The sequence below is a fragment of the Giraffa tippelskirchi genome, chromosome 3 (genome assembly GCF_054371585.1).
Source record: "Giraffa tippelskirchi isolate mGirTip1 chromosome 3, T2T-mGirTip1v1.2.pri, whole genome shotgun sequence".
NCBI lineage: Eukaryota > Metazoa > Chordata > Mammalia > Artiodactyla > Giraffidae > Giraffa > Giraffa tippelskirchi.
Genome location: NC_137277.1, coordinates 73058702 through 73082362, shown reverse-complemented (window position 1 = coordinate 73082362; position 23661 = coordinate 73058702). Strand labels below are relative to the sequence as shown.

General features: G+C 36.8%; 2 long non-coding RNA genes across 2 annotated transcripts in view; one reads left to right on the top strand and one right to left on the bottom strand.

Moving 5' to 3' along the window:
• LOC145542382 (uncharacterized) overlaps positions 1-10796 on the top strand; it is a 40487-nt gene extending 29691 nt beyond the window's left edge. The window contains exons 2-4 of the long non-coding RNA XR_014079819.1: positions 3417-5252; positions 5372-5526; positions 10525-10796. This is a non-coding gene — a long non-coding RNA (uncharacterized LOC145542382). The remainder of the gene's footprint in view (positions 1-3416; positions 5253-5371; positions 5527-10524) is intronic.
• Positions 1-23661, bottom strand: part of LOC145542383 (uncharacterized) — a 158441-nt gene that overhangs the window by 50200 nt on the left and 84580 nt on the right. The window contains exon 3 of the long non-coding RNA XR_014079820.1: positions 14856-14957. This is a non-coding gene — a long non-coding RNA (uncharacterized LOC145542383). The remainder of the gene's footprint in view (positions 1-14855; positions 14958-23661) is intronic.

The following is a 23661-nucleotide window of genomic DNA, read 5'->3' as shown; positions in this document are numbered from 1 at the left end:
ATACAAGACAAATAGTTTTGAGAGCCAGAAACAAAATAATGCTTAACTGGCTAATGGGACCAAAGTAGCAGGTGTGCTGCCTTGTGGATCCAGAGATAGGCAATGTTTCAGGTTTGGCTGTGGTATGGTAATGAATATCAATATTTACTCCAAGAGGGACATGGATCAGAGTCAGTTTCGTGACCTGATGCCAGGAGGTGGGAAGGTTTAGAATGGGCCAGCATACTCTATAAAGAAGATTAGTGCAAACTGTTTCCAATCTGCTGAATATAACTATGACAGACAGAAAACTATAGGCAAAAAATCAAAAGAAAGAGCTGAACTGAATGGCCAGGAACAGACCTAAAAACACTCCTTGACCCAGATTATAAGATTGGGATCTGAACCAGTTGCCTGAGTGTTGGTTTAAGGCAACCACAAAACTCACTATTTCAAAAAAATAAAAAAAAAGGAAAAACTTAATGCTAAGAAAGGCAGCAAATATCAACATCAAAATAGGTGTGCATTCCAGAAGAAATTTAACTTCATAGAACAATTTAGCAAACTTTAACATAAATATTATGAATACTCAGAAATAAATGAAAGCTTATAAGCTATGAGAGAAAAAACAATAAATCATAAAATAAAACAGGAAGAAATGAAACAAGAACTTTGGAGAAAGGGAAGAAGTAGTATAGTTAAAAAATATAATCACTGAAATGAAAATCCCAACTTAACAATAAAAATAGAACAATCAAAGAAATAATCTTCAAAGTGAAAACAGAATTGAATAAATTACTCAAGATATGGCATAGAGAGATAAAGATATAAATGTCATAAAAGTAATTAAGAAATAAATGGATATCTAATAGGTGTTACAGAAAACAAAATTTACAAAAGGAATAATGGGTAATAGTTGAGAATTTTGCACAAAGGTATGTGACTAGTAGATAAAAATATATTCTCAATATTAGGTAGAATAAATCAATAAATACAAATCCACAGGTAGTCACTTTATAGTGAAATTGCAGGTCATTAAAATATAGAGCTAATATATATAAAATGCCAAAGTGAAAAGACAGATTGTTTTTAAAAACTTGGCAATCTGTATGACAGAAACCTTTTCATGTAAGAAGCCAAAAATCTATAAAGTAATATCTTCAAATTTTCAAAAGAAAAACCTGTCAGTGTAAAATTTTATATCCAGATACTATATCATTTGGGCTTCCCTGGTGGCTCAGATGGTAAAGAATCTGCCTGCAATGCAGGAGTCCTGGGTTCAATCCCTGAATCTGGAAGATTCTCCTGGAGGAGGAAATGGCTACCCACTCCAGTATCCTTGTCTGCAGGATCCCATGGACAGAGGCAGGCTACAGTCCATAGGGTTGAAAAGAGTTGGACATGACTGAGCAACTAGCGTAAATTACTCTATCATTTAAAGGCAGGAACAAAATAATGACACTAATAGACTTTCAAGAAAAGAATGATTAGACATCAAATTTTGCTGTTAATACAAGAGACTTCAGAAAATCTACTGGAATAAAGTTTTTATATCCAATAACAAAAAAACCTTAAAATCTCTGCTTAGTGTCACCTATCCAAAGTGGCCTAACTTGATAAATACCAAATTGAAATTAGGGATTATTTCTGGAGATGATAGGCAAAGATATTGGAAAATGTTCACAGGGGGGCCTAACCACATCTGTAATGTTCTATTTCTTTTTTAAAAGTTTAAAAGGACAAACATTGTTTTAACCAAACAAGAGACCAGCGGTGAAAACATTATTAGGTTCTAATAGATCTGGGTGTATACACAAAGTGGTTTATTATTCTCTTTTCTTTCTTGTGTACTTTTCAAAATATCTTACTCTACCAAAACAATGACAGTAGGAAAATTATAAAATCAAGGGTTGATATTTTCCAATACATTATTGAAGAAATAGTGGTCAAAATATGAGACCGCTGCATTCAGATGGAAACATCTTTCCTTTTCTCCTTTGCTTTTTGCTTCTCTTCTCTTCCCAGCTATCTGTAACGCCTCCTCAGACAGCCATTTTGCTTTTTGCATTTCTTTTCCATGGGGATGGTCTTGATCTCTGTCTCCTGTACAATGTCACGAACCTCTGTCCATAGTTCATCAGGCATTCTGTCTATCAGATCTAGTCCCTTAAATCTATTTGTCACTTCTACTATATACTCATAAGGGATTTGATCTAGGTCATACCTGAATGGACTAGTGGTTTTCCCTACTTTCTTCAATTTAAGTCTGAATTTGGCAATAAGCGGTTCATGATCTGAGCCACAGTCTGCTCCTGGTCTTGTTTTTGCTGACTCTATAGAGCTTCTCCATCTTTGGCTGCAAAGAATATAATCAATCTGATTTCGGTGTTGACCATCTGGTGATGTCCATGTGTAAAGTCTTCTCTTGTGTTGTTGGAAGGGGGTGTTTGTTATTACCAGTACGTTCTCTTGGCAAAACTCTATTAGCCTTTGCCCTGCTTCATTCTGTACTCCAAGGCCAAATTTGCCTGTGACGCCAGGTGTTTCTTGACTTCCTACTTTTGCATTCCAGTCCCCTATAATGAAAAGGACATCTATTTTGGGTGTTAGTTCTAGAAGGTCTTGTAGGTCTTCATAGAACCGTTCAACTTCAGCTTATTCGGCATTACTGGTCGGGGCATAGACTTGGATTACCGTAATATTGAATGGTTTGCCTTGGAAACGAACAGAGATCATTCTATCGTTTTTGAGATTGCATCCAAGTACTGCATTTCAGACTCTTTTATTAACCATGATGGCTACTCCATTTCTTCTAAGGGATTCTTGCCCACAGTAGTAGATATAATGGTCATCTGAGTTAAATTCACCCATTCCAGTCCATCTTCATTCGCTGATTCCTAGAATGTTGACGTTCACTCTTGCCATCTCCTGTTTGACCACTTCCAATTTGCCTTGATTCATGGACCTAACATTCCAGGTTCCTATGCGATATTGCTCTTTACAGCATCGCACTTTGCTTCTATCACCAGTCACATCCACAGCTGGGTATCGTTTTTGCTTTGGCTCCATCCCATCATTCTTTCATTCTTTCTTGAGTTGTTTCTCCACTGATCTCCAGTAACATATTGGGCACTTACTGACCTGGGGAGTTCATCTATCAGTGTCCTATCTTTTTGCTTTTTCATACTGTTCATGGGCAAGAATACTGAAGTCGTTTGCCATGACCTTCTCCAGTGGACCACATTCTGTCAGACCTCTCCACCATGACCCATCCGTCTTGGGTGGCCCCACACGGCATGGCTTAGTTTCGTTGAGATAGACAAGGCTGTGGTCCATGTGATCAGATTAGCAAGTTTTCTGTAATTTTAGTTTCAGTGTCTCTGCCCTCTGATGCCCTCTCACAACACTTACCTTCTTACTTGGGTTTCTGAATGCAGAGTTCCAAAGAAGAGCAAGGAGAGATAAGAAAGCCTTCCTCAGCAATCAATCCAAAGAAATAGAGGAAAACAACAGATTGGGAAAGACTAGAGATCTCTTCAAGAAAATTAGAGATACCAAAGGAACATTTCATGCAAAGATAAGCTCGATAAAGGACAGAAATGGTATGGACCTAACAGAAGCAGAAGATATTAAGAAGAGGTGGCAAGAATACACAGAAAAACTGTACAAAAAAGATCTTCACGACCCAAATAATCACGATGGTGTTATCACTCACCTAGAGCCAGACATCCTGGAATGTGAAGTCAAGTGGGCCTTAGAAAGCATCACTAAGAACAAAGCTAGTGGAGGTGATAGAATTCCAGTTGAGCTGTTTCAAATCTTGAAAGATGATGCTGTGAAAGTGCTGCACTCGATATGACAGCAAATTTGGAAAACTCAGCAGTGGCCACTGGACTGGAAAAGGTCAGTTTTCTTTCCAATCCCAAAGAAAGGCAATGCCAAAGATTGCTCAAACTACCACACAATTGTACTCATCTCACCCACTAGTAAAGTAATGCTCAAAATTCTCCAAGCCAGGCTTCAGCAGTACGTGAACCGTGAACTTCCAGATATTCAAGCTGGTTTTAGAACAGGCAGAGGAGCAAGAGATCAAACTGCCAACATCTGCTGGATCATTGAAAAAGCAAGAGAGTTCCAGAAAAACATCTATTTCTGTTTTATTGACTATGCCAAAGCCTTTGACTCTGTGGATCACAATCAACTGTGGAAAATTCTGAAAGAGATGGGAATACCAGACCATCTGACCTGTCTCTTGAGAAACCTGTATGTAAGTCTGGAAGCAACAGTTAGAACTGGACATGGAACAACAGACTGGTTCCAAATAGGAAAAGGAGTACGTCAAGGCTGTATATTATCACCCTGCTAATATTAACTTCTCTGCAGAGTACATCATGAGAAACGCTGGGCTGGAAAAATCACATACTGGAATCAATATTGCCAGGAGAAACATCAATAACCTCAGATATGCAGATGACACCACCCTTATGGGAGAAAGTGAAGAAGAACTAAAGAGCCTCTTGATGAAAGTGAAAGAGGAGAGTGAAAAAGCTGGCTTAAAGCTCAACATTCAGAAAACTGAGATCATGGCATCTGGTCCCATCATTTCATGGGAAATAGATGGGGAAACAGTGGAAACAGTGTCAGACTTTATTTTTGGGGGCTCCAAAATCACTGCTGATGGTGATTGCAGCCATTAAATTAAAAGACGCTTACTCCTTGGAAGGAAGGTTATGACCAACCTAGATAGCATATTTAAAAGCAGAGACATTACTTTGCCAACAAAAGTCCATCTAGTCAAGGCTATGGTTTTTCCAGTGGTCATGTATGGATGTGAGAGTTGGGCGATGAAGAAAGCTGAGCACCGCAGAATTGACGCTTTTGAACTGTGGTGTTGAAGAAGACTCTTGAGAGTCCCTTGGACTGCAAGGAGATCCAATCAATCCATCGTAAAGGAGATCAATCCTGGGTGTTCATTGGAAGGACTGATGTTGAAGCTGAAGCTCCAATACTTTGGCCACCTCATGCGAAGAGTTGACTCATTGGAAAAGACCCTAATGCTGGGTAGGATTGGAGGCAGGAGGAGAAGGGGACGACAGAGTATGAAATGGTTGGATGGCATCACCGACTCGATGGACATGGGTTTGGATGGACTCCTGGAGTTGGTGATAGACAGAGAGGCCTGGCATGCTGCAATTCGTGGGGTCGCAAAGAGTCGGACACGATTGAGCGACTGAACTGAACTAAATATGAGATCTGTAAAGAAGGTTATCAAGGTGGTAAATGTTTTATGTTCTGATTTCCCCATCAAACAATAGCACATATCAAATCCACCGTCCACTGAGGCTAATCCCTTTTCACTCTGTGTAATATTAAACTCTGTCCATCCATCTAGGAAACAGGCATGGCTTCTCAAACTTTGAGTTTGTGCACTGATTTCCAAAGAGTGCTGACAAATTAAGGCTACCATCCACAGACATCAGAGAATAAAAAATGATACAGTAAACAAGCAAAGAGTGTGAGGACTTTAATGACTTTACATGGCTCCAGGTAATAATCTTTTCGTTTTTGCATAGTTGAGAGACTTGAGTATAGTCATAGAAAAATGATAATTTAAATAGTGACATTAGGGCAGAGGATTGTTTGGGAGCATTCAGAAGAAATAGCTAGAGTGGTAAGGCAGGTTCATTTGATGGGGATCCTTGAATTTCATCTTGAGGATTTTGGACTTGTAAATTTTAACTGAGTAAATTAAGTTTACTATATGCATGCATAATATTGTTAAACAGCAAAAGTAAGGTAATTACAACCATGAAAGGATATTTAATGGCAACTCTAAATGTATACTTTATAGGGCTGAAAAATGAATAAGAAAAATAAAATAGTATCTTATTTGAGTAAATGAGTAAATGTTTTACATTAAGTGAGTTTTCTACTTAAAAATCTTATTTCTTTATTGAAGATAGATGTAGAGATATAAAAGATATAAATAATTTCATTTTAAATCCATCCCCCATACAATGAGATCCCTGTGTATTTCCCAGTTATACAGGGAATTTGTTGGATAAGAGAAATGACAGGGGAGAGATGACTAGCTTAAAATTTTCTTAGTTATCCTTCTTGTGAATTTAACTTTAGAGGACAGATAATTTTGCTATCCCACAAGGATTATCTTTATTCCAAATAAGGCAAATGTTCTATTTCAAAATAAATGATGATATTGAAATAAAGTTGAAAAATTGCATATTAGGCACAAAGTTGATCCATTTAAACTAATAGTGCACTATTAGAATGTTTTAAAAATGCTAAAACCAATGCCACCCAACGAATTTTACAATAATGCATCTCCCAAGATTATGCTCAGGTAGTTCCATAGTAAATATAACTATGAAATAGGTACTAATCAGATGTTTCTCTGTGAAGGAAGATAATTTACCTTCAGTATTTAGCATCTAGATTAACTATATCCAACAGAACTTTCTATGATGACAGCGATGTTCATTCTGAACAGTCTAATATTGTATTCAATGACCACTGTGGCTATTGTGCACGTAAAATATGGCTAGCGTAACCAAGGAGCTGAATGTTTCTTTTATTTCATTTAAAAAATTAAAATTTAAATAGTTACATGTTGCTAGAGGCTAGTGTATTGGACAGCATAGACCTAGACAATTAGTATCCAATTCAACTTTGACTGATTATAGTCAGAAATGAACAAAGACACATGAAAAACATGAAGTAGTTGGTAGAAGCTAATTGCTACTTATCCTAAAGACATGGAGAACTATACTTTCCATATCTCTTATATGCTGACCTAATGACCATTCACCAAATTTATATAGACTATCCCCATAAGTAGTAAACACTGTATCTGTGGAATCTATACAATCACTTAAGCTGAAAATCTTTTCTTCCATCACACACTTGTGAAAGTTAAAAAGTGACACTAGTCTCAGTAATGTGAAGAACCCAGTGAAGACTTATAAAGCCATGTGTTTTACTGCAATAATTCCCACATGTTACCATGAAGAGGTGTGTGTGCATGCTTAGTCACTAAGCAGTTTCCAACTCTTTGTGCATCTGTCCATAGGATTTCCCAGACAGGAATACTGGAGCGGGTTGCCATTTCCTACTTCATGGGATCTTCCCAACCTAGGGGTTGACTCAGGGTTCAAACCTATGACTCCTGCATTAGCAGGCAGTTTCTTTACCACTGAGCAACCTGAAGAGGGAAGTGACTCAGAAAACCAACTTCTTCAATGGATGTGGCCTTGCACTTACAGGATGGCTATTTGGCCAGAATTAAAATTCATGTGGTAATCAGAGCTCAAACGCTCACTTTTCCCGTTGCCATTACATGCTGTTCTCCTAATTTCTAAAACATTTTCTTCACAACTTTCTTTTCCCCTGGAAATAATTTCTTTGCTGGAGCCAAATTTCTAATTTCTCTGCATGTTTAGTACATTACTCCATTTCAGAGTACTTTGAGAGAGTGAAAAGTTAAAGGCTAGAAATCAAGAGCAAAGTAGAAAATCTAAATTAAACAATCTGTTTAAACCCAGTAGGTTTATATATCTTTCCTTCAAAGCTTTGTGGGGACAGTTTCCTTTGAATAAAAAAGCTCTTCAAATACACACAAACCTTGCCTAGACACTATCACAATATCTGGATAGAAATAAGTCTCATTACAAATCTGTGTACAAATTACTCTATAAGTAGATTAAGTATTAATTTAAATATTATGACTTTACAACAATTTTAATTACTTGTTGTTATCCCGTGAAGCACATGAATTTTAAGATTAGAAGGTAAATATTTGTACTTTAGTGTATTTGGAAAAAGAAAAAGCCCTTGTATTTATTTTTTTTTAGTTTAATAAATAGAAACACCTTAAGCACTGCTTTATATTGTCAGAGGTTATAGGAAAGCAATATCAATGACAAGCAAAAAAAACAGTGTCAGTGACTTTTCCATAAGATTTAGTTTCAACTCAAATGCTTGCCCCTTTAATTCAATTGTGCTCTTGATTCTTTTATGCAAATAGTTTTCATTTGACTTCCTACAGCAAGCCCAGAATTTGAAAATAATCAAAGAACAGTGTGCAATTTAAGATCCTGACAACAAGTACCAAAATGTTGTTTTATGCTTGAGGGAACTGTGCACAGACCATCTGCGTCTCGGTGAATCCCATGAAGCCTGTCAAAGCAGGCATGCATGAAGAAATAGACAGTGAAGGGGGAGACATTCTCACCACCACTGGAAGAGGGATCTAGGAAACCACAACATTCACACTGGACATTATTCAGACTAATAATTAGATCCATGTAATATATTTTAGGTGCACCTACTGAACACAAATCCCAAAGAAGAATGCCATTGAGAGATTTTATTGTGATGTCATTGTACACTTCATGCAGTTTGAATGAAGAGGATAATTTAACAGCACCTCAGGCCTCACTTGCACTGTATTGTGTGACACAGTGGAAATAACATGCACTAGGCAACTGACACTATTGTATCAAATAGCCTGCAACATGATAGATGCATGCTGCTTAGGAGCTTATTCCCAAAGCAGCGCAGCATTTCTCCTTGCTTGCTTACTCACAGAATAAAACTACTTATGCTTAGTAATGAATGCCCCAAACACGCAGACTTTGACGTTTAAGTAAAAGGCAAAAAAGTGGGTAGAACAGATTCACATAGTGTATACATATAAAATTGGAAAAGACCTAACTCACCTTCCCTACAAAATAGTAAAAATTCTGAATTCCCAATCACCTCTCTCCACAATGGTACCAAATAAGAGATTCTGGACTTGTACTAACTATGCAGGCCTTACAATGAGTTATTCCTGGAGCTAGATATGAATAAAAGGAATAAATTATACACAAGTTATGTAAGTGAGCAATCTGCTGCTGCAAGCATGCTAAGTCACTTCTGTTGTGTCCAAACTCTTTGAGATCTTATGGACTGTAGCTTTCCAGGCTCCTCTGTCCATGGGATCCTCCAGGCAAGAATACTGAAGTGGGTTGCCATTCCCTTCTCCGGGGATCTTCCCAACCCACAAGATCTTCTTCGATCCTGTGGGATGGAACCACTTCTCTTACATAAATCTCTTGTATTGGCAGGAGGGTTCTTTACCACTAGCGCCACCTGGAGAATGGTATTTGTATGTGAGTCACATTTTCATACCAGACTCTGAGACCTCATCGGAGAAGGCAATGGCACCCCACTCCAGTACTCTTGCCTGGAAAATCCCATGGACGGAGGAGCCTAGTAGGCTGCAGTCTGTGGGGTCGCTAGGGGTCGGACACGACTGAGCGGCTTCATTTTCACTTTTCACTTTCATGCATTGGAGAAGGAAATGGCAGCCCACTCCAGTATTCTTGCCTAGAGAATCCCAGGGACAGGGGAGCCCGGTGGGCTGCCGTCTATGGGGTCGCACAGAGTCGGACACGACTGAAGCGACTTAGCAGCAGCAGCAGCAGCTGAGACCTCATGGACTGTAGCCCTGGAGGCTCCTCCGTCTGTCCATGGGATATTCCAGGCAAGAGTACTGGAGTGGGTTGCCATTTTTTTTCTCCAAGGGATCTTCCTGACCCAAGGATCGAACCCAGGTCTCCCACATTGTAGGTAGACTTTTTACCTTGAGCCACCAGGAAGCCCCTTTTGTTCTAGAGGGCAATCAATATACTTTTGAGAGGATTATATTTCACATGTCCTGAAATTGTGTATTTGGAAGTTAGTCACTAGAACCTATAACTAGAAATAATTTTTATAAGGAAAATGGAACCTTACTCATAGCATCCTGGGGTACATCTGTTGAGAGTTATCGTACAATCAAAATGTATGTCACACAAACCAGAGTCGCTTACGTCTCCTGCGTTGGCAAGCAGGTTCTTTACCGCTAGTGCCACCTGGAAAGCCCAATGTCATTCTTACTAGCTGTATATCTGGTTTGTTGACATTAACTTATCTTTAAATAACAACTCAAGATAGTGATTCTTATAGTATTCATCCCTGAGTTCAATGCCTGCAATGCAGGAGACCCAGGTTCAGTTCCTGGGTTGGGGAGATCCCTTGGAGAAGGGAATGGCATCCCACTCCTGTATTCTTGCCTGGAGAATTCCATGGACAGAGGAGCCTGGTGGGCTACAGGCCATAAGGTCACAAAGAGTCTACTGAGTGAGTGACTAATGCTTTCACTTTCTCTTTTCGAGTTCAACCAAAAATTGAATGCACCTGAGTGTTTGCCACAGCCTATTGGAGAACCTGACACGTACAAGAAAGAGACTGATTTAATAGTTTGGTGGTAGTGCTGGGAAAAGTCAATAAATTATGTTTTATAAGTAGACAGAATACATACATATATTGAGACTACTGAAATCATTTTATTTCAAGTCAAGGTACTGAACATTTATAAATGCACTGAGTGTTTAATGAATATTGACTAGTGACACAATTTGGGGAGTGACATTAGGGAAGAAAATTATTGTGGGAATGGAAGATTCAGTTATAGGGGTTTATCACATTGTAATCTCTTCCTAGGCACACAGGAAAAACACATTTCCCCACTGGTCTTGCTGGAAGATTGAACCAAAGACAGTTCTGGCCAAAGGCATGATGGCAGATGTAAAGTAAGCCACTTCCAGACCTGATGATTCAAAACCTCCTAAACAGTCTTACAACTCCTCTTATCCTGCTGTGTTGATTTTGGAGGTCATGTGTTCCAGATGGCCTGGCTGCAAGATAGGGAAGAGCCAGCTAAACTTTATTAGACATTACAGGAGTGAGATGTAAATCTTTGTTTCACAAAGGTACCAGGGTATGGATTTTTTTTTATTTCCTTTGCAGGATAATCAAGCCTGTTCCACATAATTCAGAGAATTTCTCAAAACTCCTTAGAATGTTTTTAACACTTTTCAAGCTTCTACTGCAACAGTGATACTTTGGCTTCAGTTGTGAGCAACTTATAAATTTCTAGGGTTTCTCGTGTATACGTAATTGCTCTCCATTTAATTTCCTGGATACAAGGTAACAATGTAAAGAAGCTTACCATGATTTTTGAGAGTTTATCTAATACTTCTCAAACAAATGACCATGTTTAAATAATAATTCCTGATGGTTGACCAAAAATGCTCTAAGAAGGAATTTTGGAGAACTAACCAAGGACTTTTCCAGTTGTTCAAATTACCCGTAAATAGAAAAACAACAGAAACAATAGCTGCTATGTGGATTTGCATGCCCACCTAAACCACATTTTTTGTACTTTACTGAGGACATAAAAACTATAGATATATTAGATTTATCACAATGATCATTTTGTATGTACAGAAATATGCACTATTAGTGCATCAGGAACAAAATTAGTGTTATAGGTCAATTATACTTCAAACAAACAGAAAAACTCATAGAAAAACAGATAAGATTTGTGGTTACCAGAACTAGGCTGAGAAGGTGGGGAATTGGATGAAGGTAGTGAAAAGGTAGAAACTTCCAGTTATAAGATAAATAAGTACTTGGGATGTAATATACAACATGATAAATATAATTACAGTTATATGTTATAAATGAAAGTTGGTAAGAGAGTAAATCCTAAGAGTTCTCATCACAAAATTTTTTTTTCTTTTTCTCTTACTTTCTATCTATGAGATGATGAATATCCCCTAAACTTATTGTTTAATTATTTATGATGTATGTAAGTCAATCATTACTTTAAACACCTCGAACTTAAAACAATGCTGTATGTCAACTATATCTGAATAAAATTGGAAGGAAAAAATCATATTAAAATGTCATACAATTTTATTCATAATAAAAAAGTCATATATGAACATTTTATGCTGTTTATAAATATTATTTGCTCATTTTATCACAAAATTTATCATATTCAAGAACTGTGAGATAATTTCAAATTAGTTGTTTTTTGTTTCTACCATGTCATAGGACCTTTCTTCACTATATACAATCCATATAGCATATGGACCAATGTTATTGCCACATAAATCACTTTCAAAAGCATTTCTAAATGTATGATTTTAAAATTATTAGAAGCAAATTCTCAAGAAATATATATATATGTATATATTTTTTCCAGCTACATACAACCAAATGCTAAAAAACAGCCATGTGCTACTTAAATACCTACTAGAGTAACCTTGTGGCAGATTCAGATAAGCTTTTCTGATGATTAAACAGTTACATTAACTAAGGGAGGTGAAATATAATATATACACTAGATGGTTTTGTTGTATGTAATAATGGGTTTTGTTTCTTTTAGTTCCTGTAGTTGACCATTACAGGAATACATAGGCTAGGATAAGCTCAGAGTTGTACATTTTTTACTTTGCTTCTTATCTGCTTAATATTACTTGACTCAACTCATTCTGGGAAAGGCTCTGAGAGGGAATTTCATAATTGTTATGTTAATAGAGTAGCATACTTGCGGTCAACCCTCTCTCTGTCCATAATTCTCTGTACAAATTTAGAGAAGTCACCTATTCTACCTATTCAGTTACCTTGGGGATAAAATAGTTTATTTCAAGCCTAAAATTTCCAGCTATAGATTTTTGAGTAACTATTTTCCATTTTTGATAGAAGTGATAAAGAAAAGATTTCATCTTCAGCATGAAACAAGGTTAAATTTTCTGGAATAGTGATTGGAATTGAGAAGTACATTGTAAAGAAAGCTTTGAAATCTCATTTCTTACATGATTTTTGAAGTATGCAGGAACTCTTGTCTCTAGAATTGTTTAGGTGTGATCTTGCTAAAGTTCAAGGAGAATATTCAATGTAGCTTTTCCATTCTGATTTCATAATTCCAATAACTCCAGCAAGCAATTTGAAGATTTCCCTTTTCATGAACTTTGTAGTATTGAATTTTTAAAATCAACTGAGATTTGGGTTTAGTTTCAGTCTTTTAGACCAATTGCCCTATAACATCACCAAGACACTCTCCAAAGATCTCCAAAGAACCCTCTCAGTATGGTTCTCATTAGCTTTACCTTTAAAGTTAAGGAAGTTGACAAGATGGCCTCAAATTTCTCTCAGCTTGACTAAACTTTAGGCAGCCTTCCTCTTGCTTCTAAACTCCTTGATCTGCCTCCCACTCCTGACCTTATATGGCCAGATGACCTGACCACAGAAGTCCTCTCTTCCCTATTCTTAGAACAATTATTATAGGAAACGTGCTGTTGTATATTCTTTCTCAGTCCACTGAGAAGTAAATCTTTAAAAACCTACTTGCCAATTTACAATCCAGAAATGTCTTTCTCAAGGACCTGGCAGCCATCTCTTTGAGATGGAATCGTCAAAGAAGACAGCGTCTCTATTTCCCAGTGTCTATGGGAATGCAGGATCCTAATTCTATGGGTGACTTGTTCAAGAGGTGAAACTACTTCCTGTCACAAAGCTATGAATGTTGACTTTTCCTTTGTGTAATCACAAATGTGAGCAATTTTAATTTATATAAAAATATAGCTCACATCCAAGAATATAGTGAGGTAAGCAGTCAATCAGCTTCTTTCCTATACTCATGAAAGAACAATTTGTCTTTAGTTAAAGAAAAACTACAGTCGTCTACCATGTTAGTCACTGGGTTTCCTTCCTTCAAAATTCATTGCTATGATCTTGTCAAGACTATGTCAATTTTTAATATTACCACCATCATATATTGTGAATCTTTACTGAATAAATGAATGAATGGGAAATTTTGTGGTCATTTTCTAATACAACATATCTTTCTGTGGTAATATATCGCAACATATTCTTAGTAAGTAGATACTTTGCATTTTGTTTAGATTGTTATAGAAATGGTAGTTCATATTTTAAATAGTGCTGTGATCTAATTTTGATGATATACCTTTCCTAAGTATTATACTCATAATATAATAATCTTTTACACTTTCACATTTTTATTGTAGTTGTTGTTCAGTTGCTAAGTCATGTCCTATTCTTTTGTAACCCCATGGACTGTAGCCCACCAGGCTCTTCTATCCACGGGATTTCCCAGGCAAAAAGACTGGAGTGGGTTGCCATTTCCTTCTCCAGGGGAATCCACCAAACCCAGGGATCAAACTCATGTTTCCTGCATTAGCAGGTGGATTCTTTACCACTGAACCACCAGGGAAGTCCCACTTTTACATTAAAATATTCAAATCTAGAATAATATTGAATGTATAATCCTTAAACAAACAAAAAGAAATTCTGCATGAAGGTATCAAATAGCAAATCTTCCCTGTCATTAATCATCTCATAGTTTCAATATTATTTAATATCATGTCTTACCTCACAAGAAGTGATATCCCTGAGCAAGAAATCATTTTTGTGATTCATAGCAAGGAACTCTGCAGTTTTGTCCAGTGCTTATTCAGAGATTTGAATAACTTTGTGACAGTGTAATATGTGATTCACAACAAAAACCACAATACAGAAAGACTTCAGGAAACTTAATTGATGAGAACTAGAGGTGATCTACTATCCAGTGTTTATTACAGTTTCCTAAAAAGCAGAGTTTTCTGCTGCCTGAGTATTCACAATGCGATAATGTAGATTATGTGTTAGGTGCCAAATAATCTGAAGCACTGCTTGAAGACTACCTAGGCCAACATCAAGATCCTCCTAAGCCTATCTGGAACAATTAACACAGTAACATTTAACACAGCAACAAATAACACAGGCAAGAATGATACACGGGAACATGTTGGTGGGGAATTGAAGGCACTCTTAGTATTCTCAGTTTATCTACTCCTTCCAGCAGCAGAAAAAAGAAAGGAGCAATCATTGCAGCTCAGCTGGTAAAGAATCTGTCTGCAGTGCGGGAGACCTGGGTTAGATCCCTGGGTTGGGAAGATCCCCTGGAGAAGGGAAGGGCTACTCACTCCAGTATTCGGCCTGGAGAATTCTGTTGACTGTATAGTCCATGGGGTTACAAAGAGTTGGACATCACTGAGCGACTTTCATTTCACTTCACTTCAGGCATTCTGTTGATAGAAGGAAAGGAATTCTTATGCATTTAAAAGAGTTTCAAAAGAAACTTACCAAGAAATTTTAAATATTCAAATTACATCAAAATGGCAAGTGCTTTTTCCCCCTAAATGTTTGTGTTTACCTAAAAATCACAATCTGATAGCAAAACATGAAATAAAGAACTGATCCAGGCCACAAACAAGAACAGGAATTCAAGAAAATAAATATAGGAGATGAAAAGTGGAAAAGTTATAGTTGTTTACTTTGTCACTGGGTTATTTCACTACTTCAATGGAAAATTATTTAATGAATGCACAATTAAAAATTATGAATCTGTGGCCTCACAAACTGAAGTACTTTTCTATTACTATGAATTCGCAGAAGGAAATTTGTTTTCCTCATCCATAGGGCATTCTATAGCAAGCCTCAGTTTATTTGCTGCTATAAGACTCTTAGAAAGTTTCATGGCACAATTAAGCATGAGTTGCTTCATAAAGTTTACTGCATGTGTGATCATATCTTTTTCATCTCATCAGATTAATTTGAAAACAGCTTGATTCCTCACATGCCAGATGAGCAAAAATTTGAGCACTCTCTGTTTAAATATTTTAACTCTCTATAGAGAGTAACCTTAGATTGAGTGGCTGGAAGAAGGGGTTTCCTGTGACTTCAGCCTTACTGTCTGCTTTCCTAACAAATGTTGCTGTTTTGTATTGCCAGAGGGGCTATCTCTCCCACCATCCTAGGCTCCTGTACATAGCCTAATCCCTAAGGTACTTTGCTAGGGCTCTATGAGCCTCAAAACATCCTTGATACTCAAGAAAATGCTGAAATTTGAGGATATCATACTGTAAAATATTGCTACACAACATGGTGGAATCATCACCATTTCTCACCCTGATCTTGCACCATATGTTAAACTAAGACTTCACTGAACATTAGAAATATCATGGGGGTAACTCAGTGGCCATGGAGGTAAGACATGGAATAAGTAGTGTGAGGGGGGAAGATCCTAGGCAAAATAAGCTCTTTCACTTATTTATTTTATGTACTGGGAACCTTTGAATACTAGTTTTAAATATGGTGCTCTACATTTTAAAAAATAGTTTGAAACATGTTCTGGTGTATGTAGGAAAAAATGTTAAATGAATTATTGACAGCAGTCTTATTGAAAATTTTGCTATAAATTATACTTTCACTATGCAGATGTCATCACAATATTTGCTTAATCGAAATCCTGAATGAATTATCAGCAGCTCTAGCAAAATTTTTAAAAATAGAGCTCATATTAACAAAGAGAATTCCATAATTATAAGATAGTTTCTCATATAAGTTTTAAATAAGTTAAGGACATGCAGTTGCTATTATTTGAATTGTATCTGATTAATTAATAACATAAAGGAAGAATACTTACTGACATGCTATTAATGAAATATTTCTCTTGGAATAAAAACATTGGTATAGTCAAGCAAGCAACCATTAAATAAAAGCTAAAAAAAAAAAAAAAGACAAAGTCTCAAGTAGTCAGAGAAATATTTCATTAAGAATTGTGCTATAGATAAGAACAGGTGGCAATAATTGGATTTCCCATCTGCAGACTGCAAAATCAAATACAGGTTGGCTTTCAAAAGTATTATAGCCAATATGTGGAAACCAATCCGTTTGCAAATTATGCCAGGTGGACCCTGACCAAATTCAGCCAGCCACATAGGACCAATGTTCTTTCTGATGTTTTTCAAAGTTTAAAGCATATGACCATGCCATTTGCACAGAAAAATGAGAACGGTGAACAGTATGTGAGCAGAATTTATTTAGTGAATTGAGAAAGGTCAGTTAATGACATCAGAACTCCTTTAAAATCCAGATCCCAATAATCAAAATCCTCTGCAAGTGTGCCCCATTCAGAGGTAATGATGAGATTGGAGATTATCAAGTTTTTAAGTGAAGACTCCAGTATTTCAACTTCTTCTTAGGAAATGGATTAAGAAATTTCCAGAGATGTATAAGAAGCATTATAACTGTCACATTGTGAATTGGATTTTCAGTATAATCACTCAATATGTAGAACTGTGCTCTGTGCTAGTCTAGTAATGTTTATTTGGCTCATGAGTCTTTTTGCCTTAAAGCTGTTTCAAAGTCAAATGACTTTAATGCTCATCAGAAACGGTGTATCAACAGTGCGTAGCTGCAGCATTTGTAATGGTGTGGTCTACTGGCATCAATGTAGTGCAGCTGAGTATTTCCTTCTCATAATCATAAAACAGGCAATATTGCAATTCCTGTCTAGCACCCTCTTTCTAAAACAATGAAGACAAGAAATATATTAAGGAAAATACAGGAAAGAAATGGAAGGGAAGGGAAGAGAAGGGAGAGGAGTGAATGGGAAAAATAGAATAGAAGGAAGAATAAGAATAGAAGAAAGGAAGAAAAAAAGGAACAGAGGGAAGGAGCTAGGGAGGGAGGGAAACAGGCAGCTCATAAAACAGATATAAATGTAAATAGCTCTAAAATGTTTTAAAATAGAGGAAAACAATTTTGTTGTTCACAAGGAAAGATATCATTACGAAGACACAGATTATATACAAAATTAGCTTATCTATGAGACAATAAAACTGAATTAGAATATCTTCAACTATGAGAATTAGTTTCCTTTACAAAATTCTTCTTTTTGTCCTCAGAGCTTTGAGATTCCCTAATGCTAAAGGACTTTCTTCAAGTGAATTAAAACTAGCTGCTATCTCTTGGGAGAAAATAAATATAGAGAGTGGCAGGGCTGCTTCCAAATTCATCTTTAGGAAAAAGCAACAATCTAGTTACTCATTTAAGAGAATTTTTTTGATAAACAAAGCAAAAACAATACGCAGCTGTGGATGTGACTGGTAATAGAAACAAAGTCCGATGCTGTAACGAGCAATATTGCATAGGAAATGGAATGTTAGGTACATGAATCAAGGCAAATTGGAAGTGGTCAAACAGGAGATGGCAAGAGTGAACGTCGACATTCTAGGAATCAGCGAACGAAGATGGACTGGAATGGGTGAATTTAACTCAGATGACCATTATATCTACCACTGTGGGAAGGCATCCCTTAAAAGAAATGGAGTAGCCATCATGGTCAACAAAAGAGTCCGAAAGACAATACTGGGATGCAATCTCAAAAACGACAGATTGATCTCTGTTCGTTTCCAAGGAAAGCCATTCAATATCACGGTAATCCAAGTCTATGCCCCGACCAGTAACGCTGAAGAAGCTGAAATTGAACGGTTCTATGAAGACCTACAAAACCTTTTAGAACTAACACCTAAAAAAGATGTCCTTTTCATTATAGGGGACTGGAATGCAAAAGTAGGAAGTCAGGAAACACCTGGCATAACAGGCAAATTTGGCCATGGAGTACAGAATGAAGCAGGGCAAAGGCTAATAGAGTTTTGCCAAGAGAACGCACTGGTAATAACAAACACCCTCTTCCAACAACACAAGAGAAGACTCTACACATGGACATCACCAGATGGTCAACACCGAAATCAGATTGATTATATTCTTTGCAGCCAAAGATGGAGAAGCTCTATACAGTCAGCAAAAACAAGACCGGGAGCAGACTGTGGCTCAGATCATGAACCGCTTATTGCCAAATTCAGACTTAAATTGAAGAAAGTAGGGAAAACCACTAAACCATTCAGGTATGACCTAAATAAAATCCTTTATGAGTATACAGTGGAAGTCAGAAATAGATTTAAGGTACTAGATTTGATAGAGTGCCTGATGAACTATGCACGGAGGTTTGTGACACTGTAGAGGAGACAGGGATCAAGACCATCGCCAAGAAAAAGAAATGCAAAAAGCAAAATGGCTGTCTGAGGAGGCCTTACAAATAGCTGTGAAAAGAAGAGAAGCCAAAAGCACGGAGAAAAGGAAAGATATACCCATTTTAATGCAGAGTTACAAAGTATACCAAAGAGAGATAAGAAAGCCTTCTTCAGCGAACACTGCAAAGAAATAGAGGAAAACAATAGAATGGGAAAGACTAGAGATCTCTTTAAGAAACTTAGAGATACCATGGGAACATTTCATGCAAAGATGTGCTAGATAAAGGATAGAAATGGTATGAACCTGACAAAGGCAGAAGCTATTAAGAAGAGATGGCAAGAATACACAAAAGAACTGTACAAAAAAGATCTTCACGACCCAGATAATCACAATGGTGTGATCACTCACCTAGAGCCAGACATCCTGGAATGTGAAGTCAAGTGGGCCTTAGGAAGCATCACTATAAACAAAGCTAGTGGAAGTGATGGAATTCCAGTTGAGCTATTTCAAATCCTAAAAGATGATGCTGTGAAAGTGCTGCACTGAATATACTAGCAAATTTGGAAAACTCAGCAGTGGCCATACGACTGGAAAAGGCCAGTTTTCATTCCAATCCCAAAGAAAGGCAATGCCAAAGAATGCTCAAACTACCACACAATTGCACTCATCTCACACGCTAGTAAAGTAATGCTCAAAATTCTCCAAGCCAGGCTTCAGCAATATGTGAACCGTGAACTTCCAGATGTTCAAGCTGGTTTTAGAAAAGGCAGAGAACTAGAGATCAAACTGCCAACATCCACTGGATCATCAAAAAAGCAAGAGAGTTCCAGAAAAACATCTATTTCTGCTTTATTGACTATGCCAAAGCCTTTGACTGTGTGGATCACAACAAACTGTGGAAAATTCTGAAAGAGATGGGAATACCAGACCACTTGACCTACTTCCTGAGAAATCTGTATACAGGTCAGGAAGCAACAGTTAGAACTGGACATGGAACAACAGACTGGTTCCAAATAGGCCAAGGAGTCCGTCAAGGCTTTATATTGTCACCCTGCTTATTTAACTTATATGCAGAGTACATCATGAGAAACACTGGGCTGGAAGAAGCACAAACTGGAATCAAGATTGCCGGGAGAAATATCATTAACCTCAGATATGCAGATGACACCACCCTTATGGCAGAAAGTGAAGAAGAACTAAAGAGCCTCTTGATGAAAGTGAAAGAGGAGAGTGAAAAAATTGGCTTAAAACTCAACATTCAGAAAACTAAGATCATGGCATCCAGTCCCATTACTTAATGGCAAATGGATGGGAAAACAGTGGAAACAGTGGCTGACTTTACTTTTTTGGCTCCAAAATCACTGCAGATGGTGATTGCAGCCATGAAATTAGATGCTTACTCCTTGGAAGGAAAGTTATGATCAACCTAGACAGCATATTGAAAAGCAGAGACATTAGTTTTTCAACAAAGTCCGTCTCTTCAAGGCTATGGTTTTTCCAGTGGTCATGTATGGATGTGAGAGCTGGACTATAAAGAAAGCTGAGCACCGAAGAATTGATGCCTTTGAACTGTGGTGTTGAAGAAGGCTCTTGAGAGTCCCTTGGACTGCAAGGAGATCCAACCAGTCCATCCTAAAGGAAATCAGTCCTGAATATTCATTGGAAGGACTGATTTTGAAGCTGAAACTCCAATACTTTGGCCACCTGATGTGAAGAGCTGACTCATTTGAAAAGGTCCTGATGCTGGGAAAGATTGAGGGCAGGTGGAGAAGGGTACAAGGGAGGATGAGATGGTTGGATGGCATCACCGACTCAATGGACATGAGTTTCGGTAAACTCCAGGAGTTGGTGATGGACAGTGAGGCCTGGCGTGCTCTGGTTCATGGGGTCGCAAAGAGTCAGGCACAACTGAGCGACTGAAATGAACTGAACTGAAAACAACAAATTCAATAATGAATCAACATTATGTGAATTTTGTGGAATTCTTTATACCTTTTACTTGATTAGAATCAGTTAACTTTAAATTTTAAAAAGTTTGATATTTTAATATAAAAAATGAAAAAACTTTTATAATAACATCCTCATGTGGGGACTCATTCCTAGTTTATAGCTGTATTAAGGTATAATGGAAGTATAATAATTTAGACATGTATTCAATTTGAAAATTTTGATTTATCAACATACCTATGAACCCATCACCGCAAATCAAGGTAATGAACATATCAATCAGCCCCAAAAGTTTAAATAATCTTCCCTCTCATGCCCAGGCAGCCACTCATCTACTTTCTGTCACTATAGACTAATTTGTATATCCCTGAATTTTAAATAAGTCTCTGTATATATATATAGATAGATATAGATATATAGTCCCCGTTTTTTCCTCTATGTGTTTACGTGCTCAGTTACTTAGTCATGTTCAACTTTTTTTTGCAACCCCACGGACTGTAGCCCGCCAGGTTTCTCTGTCCATGGGTTTTTACAGACAAGAGTACTGGAGTGGGTTGCCATTTCCTACTCCAGGGGATCTTTCCTACACAGGGATCAAACCGGTGTCTTTTCTGTTTCCTGACTTAGCAGACAGATTCTTTTCCACCATATTACCTGAGAAGCCCTTTTCTCCTCTGGCTGGTAAATAGCATAATTATCTTGAGATTCATTGGTGTTGCTGCTTGAATCAGTATTATTTTAAATTATTGAGTAGTATTTCATTATATGGATATACCGAAACTTGCATATCCATTCATCTGTTAATTGATGATTGAGTTGCTTACGACCTGGGATTACCAAAAATTAAGCATCACAAAAAGTTGTGCACCAGTGTTTGTGTGGACATACCTTTTATATCTCTTCAGTATACAGCTGGCAAGGGATTATTAGGTCGTACAAAAGTCATATGTTTAAAAGGTTAAAATACTGTGAACCATTTTTCCAAAGTAATTATAATAATTTACATCCTTCCAGCAGGGTATAAGAGTTAAAGTTGCTCTGCATACTTATCAACACTTGGTATGGCTCAAACTCTTGATTTTGACGATACTCCTAGGGATACAGTGGTGTCTTATTACGGTTTAATTTGCATTTCTCTAATGACTAATGATCTTAAGCATCTTTTTGTGTGTTTATTTACATCCATACATATCCTTTACTAAAGTGTCTGTTCAAAACTTTTGCCCATTATTAATTGGGTTGTATGTATTATTTTTTACCAAGTTGTAAGAGTTCTTTTTATATTTTAGAAAGAAGTCCTTTGTCAGATAAATGTTTGGAAATATTTTCTTCCTGTCAGTACTTTGTCTTTTCTTTTTTGTAACAGTATTTATTGAAGAGTATCTTTTAAAATTTTGATGAAATTCAATTTAGCAATTTTTAATTTGTATTTTGTACTTTGTGTATCTTGTTGAAGAGATTTTTGTCAAATCCAGAGTCACTAAAAGTTTCTCCTCTTTCTTCTAAAGGGTTCATATCTCACATTTAAATCTATTATTTACTTTGAGTTAAATTTTGAATATAGTGTGAAGTAAGGGTTGGCCTTTTATTTGTTTTCCTATGGCTACCCAACATCATTTCTTGTAAGTTCATCCTTTTTTTCCACTCAGTTACCTTGATAACTGTGTCAAAAAACAATTGCTTATATATGTGTGGTCTATATGTCCATTTTCATGTCAATACAAAGCTGTCATGACTAGAACAGATTTTTCTTAGGTGTTGAAAGCAGACAGTGTGATCAGTAACTTTGGTATTCTTTTTCAAGATCATTTTAGATACTGTATTATATTTATATTTCTTTTAAAGTTTTAGAATCTGTTTGTAAATTTCTATAATGAAGACTGCTGGAATCTTAAATATGATTGCTGAAAACTTTAGAAAAATTTAGGAAGAATTAATATTTTATAACAATTAATTTTCCAATAAAAATTAATATGATATATTCCTCTACCTATGGCTTCCCTGGTGGCTCATATGGTATAAATCTGCCAGCAATGCAGGAGACCTGGGTTTGATCACTGGGTTTGGAAGATCCCTTGAAGAAAGGAATGGCAACCCACTCCAGTGTTCTTGCCTGCAAAATTCTATGGACAGAGGAGTCTTGTGGGCTACAGTTCATGGGGTTGTAAAGAGTTGGACATGACTGAGAAACTAACACACATTCTTCTACTTACATAGGTCTTCTCAGTGCTTTGTAGTTCTCAGTGTTGCATACCTTTTTCAAATTTATCTCTGCTTGATGCTTTTGTAAATAGTATTTATTTTAATTTCAATTTTCAATTTTTCAATAGTAGTGTATAGAAACAATAGATTTTTAAGTGTTTTTACAGGTATATTAATTATTATAATTGATATTTTTAAAACCACATATTTAATGCATATAATTTGATAAGTTTAATGCATGCATACAATTGTGATAGCATCACCACAATCAAGGTAATAAACATCCATCACCTCCAAAGGTTTCCTTGCGTCCCTTTGATTTTGGGGGGTGGGGTTGTTTTTTCATATGTGTGTAGTAAAAGCACTTAATATTAGATCTATTCACTTAAATTTTTAAGTGCATTATTTCAATTGTTAACTATAGGCAGTATGTTGCATAGCAGATATTTAGAGCTTATTCAATTTGTATAAATATAACGACTCTCCATTTCTCCCCCTCCTCCCATCCCTTGACAACCATCATGCTATTTTCTGCTTCTATAACTTGACTATTTTAGGTATCTCATATAAATGAATTATGGAGTGTTTGTTTATGACTTAATAGGTTGCTCAATGGTAAAGAATTCGCCTGCCAGTGCAGGAGACACGGGTTCAATCCCTGGGTCAGGAAGATCCCCCAAAGGAGGAAATGACAACATATTTCAGTATTCTTGCCTGGAAAATTTCATGGATAGAGGATCCTAGTGAGCCACAGTCCACGGA